At 40.0% G+C, this 4,112-nt stretch overlaps 1 protein-coding gene across 1 annotated transcript in view; it reads right to left on the bottom strand.

Moving 5' to 3' along the window:
• The window catches only part of capn5b (calpain 5b), a 42,242-nt gene that overhangs the window by 37,782 nt on the left and 348 nt on the right, over positions 1-4,112 (bottom strand). The window lies entirely within an intron of this gene.

Below are 4,112 nucleotides of genomic sequence, written 5' to 3'. Positions count from 1 at the left end.
AATATCTTATCTTATCTTAACTTAAAAGTGATTTGGTATCCAGTTCAGGTTTAATTAGGTGAGATGTTTAGATGTCTTTGAGAAAACCTCCCTGCCATGTCTTCGCTGGTGGAGAATAAAGATTCAGAAGCTGTATGAGCAACAAATGTGAAGTCTCTTTGGGATCAATGGAGATGATTTACTGTCGTCCCTTCGCCGCTACATATCAGACTGCTGCTGACAGGCTTTTAAAGGGAGAACATTTTGTCTTTTGAAGTTGTAAACAACACTGAAATGTGTGTCTACATTTGAATATTTATGGAAATCTAAACCACTGCGCTACAACTGTCTAACACTTATGTAGAGCCCAAACATATTACATATTTGTTGGTATATCATAACATCATTATAACCTTTCAACACAAGACCTATGTTATATATTTTGTTGAGATGCATTTCACCGGTCGCTTGTCAATGGCGCCAGATCCTCTTTGTGCATGCATTGGGGTCATAAATTTACTTTTTATCCAGTTTAAAGACACATTTTGGTTCGTTTTTAACTCTGTGAATGAAGGATTTTAGTCATCAGACTTCTGGATCTTAAATTATCTGCGAAACAAGCTCAGACATCTGATTAGGATTCCTCCTTAGCGCCCTCCTTTGGACATTTTCCGGTCACGTCCAACTGGTAGGAGACCCGGGGGTAGACCCAGCACTCGCTGGAGGGATTATATATCTCATCTGGCCTGGAAACACATCAGGATTCCACAGGAGGAGCCACCGCGACCCGACCCCAGATGATAATGGATGGACCTTAAGTATCACAAGCTCAATTGCAGCCCAGGGGAACATTTTATCAAATTTTCAACATGCAAGCTATCCTTTTACCATTCTTCCAACCCCTGCATGAGCCTGTGAGAGCCCTCGAGAACTCCCAATTCATCTGCAATTTGCGTGACACAGTAATGAGCGAAATATGTTGCTGCCAACGTTTCCCTACAGGGACTGCAGATGAAAATTAACTTGTATCTCTAAATCTGGCCCAGGGTGAGGGTGTAGTGTGCCTGACTTTCAGGTGGTAACACTGTTCTAACTGCACAGCAGAAGCAATTGCAAAAAGAAATTTAATAAAACAGTATTTCTGTTACAGAATAGAAACTCAAAACAGCAGATTGATAATTACGACATGACCCTGTTGTTGCCTGATGTAATCAGTAATTAAAATGGGAGCAAAATCATAAAAAAGGAAGAATTATGATCAAATATACTTATAAAACAGGGGAAATTTGAAATAAAGGCCTGTCTATAATGTAAGCCAGTTTCAAATAAAGGCTAATGTTTGACAATCTAATGGAAAACAAAGTCTATATAAACTGAAATTCAGCCATACATTTGGGATTATATATGTGTTCCACAGGAATTGAGCAATATTTGTTCAATAACTGAAACAAATCTAATCACACACACAAATATTCTTATCCAAATGATGTGACCACATTGTAATGTGTATTAAAAAGGACTCACGTGCTGACTGTGCAGAAATACGCTGTAGACTGAGCGTGTATGTGAGTTTTAAATGAGCTTTTGTCAGGAGCTTCATTAAATTTTGATTGTTCTGAACATTTCATTCCCTCAAACCCACTCTGTCCCTAAGTACTAACTTCATTATCATGCACTCTCCCCTGAATTAAATGAGTGTTCAGTAACCACGAGAAGCAAGAGGGAGAAATTCAGCACCGGTGTACGGGTTCCAGTGAATTTGTAGAATGAAAGCAGAGTTTTCGTGACATTTTATTTGCCTTTTTGTTGGTTGGTTCCATTCAGCTTTTGTTATTAAAGGCCTGGTCAAAACAAGAAGTGCGATAGTCATAATAGCTCCACAAGCTTCTTTCTATCTTCTCTATACTGTGTGGTTTACTCCTCCTATTCTGGCTCAATCGCATAACTCTAGTCTTAGATTTGCAGGTCAGAGTTCACCTAAGTTGAATTTTTTGAAATGTTTGTTGTTGATTTTACTCCAAGATTTTGCTTTTTAAAATGCTGGTGTGAGCAGGCCTCAACACCTCGTATTAGTTAAACCGAGAAGCATAGATGCTGACAACTGTGCAGTGTTGGATGTCACATGCAATGAACTTCTTTACAGAGCCATTTTAACTCATTACAAACCTTGTTTATCGCCTCACAACCTGTGCTTGCTACGATGGCCTCTACAAAATATGCAGCTTTAGAATTCAATTCAGCAACAGCAACCTCACCATACAGTATACTGCATGTGCTTCAATAAAAGTCTTTAAAAAGTCTAAAATAATCTGAAAATGCTGAGTCAAAATGTGCCTGACACAAACCAGAGTCCTTTCGTGTCCTGCCGCAAAATGAAAAGGATGCTCCTCCTGCTTTTTCTCCTCTTGACTTCTTCCAGTTTTCAGTCTGCATGACTGACATCAGCACAGACCAAAACATATAATCTGTGTGACCCAGTTTCCATGGCGATGCACGCTGGCTGTCGCTGCAGCGGCACACAGGCAGAAGGAGGTTACTCCATCCAGAGCCTCAGCCTGCTGTGTGAGGGGGATAACAGTGGCAGGGGAGTCAGCTCACTAAATCCTGAGGCCCTGCATCGGATATCATCTGCCACTGAAACATACATACAGTACCGGCTTATACGAGAAGACTAAAGAGTGGAGTGGAACAACGACTGATGATATGCTCTTATTTGGTAAATTATTTAGTCACAGGTCATTAAAACTCTCTCCTGAAGGGACCTTTGGCAATAAGAGCTCACTGATGGGAACGTTTTAAAGGTGCTCCCCACTTTGCTGTATGCCCAGTTGCATAAAATTGTCTTATATTTCTGCAGTTTGGTAAAACAGTTAACTGACAACACTGATTGACCTTTTGTCAGTTTTGTTTAGATCAATGGTCCAGTCCATAACCCATTAAACCTATACAATATATATTACGTAACAGGAGGTCTCTGACATCAAAACAATAACAATAAAAGACAAGGTTTGATGACGAAGCAGCGTGGGATCATGGGAGTTGTTGTCTTCACCATCATCGTCGTCATTGCAGTCACCTTCTCCGAATAATCCACAGAGGTCTCCTCTATCCAACAACAAACAGACCGGGTGATTAAAACCGCTAAAAACTCAGAATAAAGCAGTTCCGCTTTAAGAATACGTGTTTCTCTGACGCTGTTCGGCTGACAAAGACAGGAAGGTCGAGCCGAACATTAGCTTAGCTTGTTTCTCTGATAAGACCCAGACATCTGATGACTTAGGAAGAGTAAACAGTACATATGTGTTCACACCTTTCCAACATCTGGCTAGAATGTATCTGAAACCAGCTTTTGAGGGTTTGAGCAATCTGATTTCAACCCATCTTGAATGTTGCCTTGATATATTTAGACTTATCACATAGCTACCTGATTTGCCTAAGATGCATGAAGTGACTAAGTACAAGTAGGGTATGATGTAGGGTTGGGTGATTGACGTTCAGTAGCTCAGTGTGTCTGCAGCGCTGAAGAGCCAATTTTTTTTAAAGTGAATGCAACCATTCAAATATAAAACTTCCATGTTTGTTGGTCCATGTTGGCCAGCGATCTGCTTGACTCTGTCCTGAACCATGCAAGTAATGTTGTTTTGGTTGGGTGATTTTGACAGGGTCAATCGAGGTCACTGCACACAAAAAAATCCAAGAGCAGACATTTTGTGAGCGCACAGAAACAGTCTGAGCACAAGCAGGGGCTGTTTGAGTTTTGAGGGAAAGCACCAGAAATCTGAACGTGAAATCAATAGGTCATGTTCTCAAACTAAAACAGCCCACTCTTCAATAGAGATGTAAAAAAAACAAAATAGACAAAAAATACATATACACAGACATGAAACAACTAGAAAATAATAATAATGATAATAAACTTCGGGATAGATTATGAAGGGGATGAAAGGCCGGAAATAGCAAACAGTTTGAGACTGCTGAACTAAAACCTACAGACTGGTCCTTTAATGCTTTGGCGAATTATAAACTATAAAATGAAAACATAATATTTGAAATCTACAATTACAAAAGGACCGATTGTCTCTTTGTCCCACAGACTTGGAGACCCATCAGCAGTGCTGGTACAGATAAACATA

Source organism: Morone saxatilis, unplaced genomic scaffold (genome assembly GCF_004916995.1).
Source record: "Morone saxatilis isolate NCDOM2014 unplaced genomic scaffold, NCSU_SB_2.0 Contig20, whole genome shotgun sequence".
Lineage (NCBI taxonomy): Eukaryota > Metazoa > Chordata > Actinopteri > Moronidae > Morone > Morone saxatilis.
This window is presented reverse-complemented; position numbering and strand designations above follow the sequence as displayed.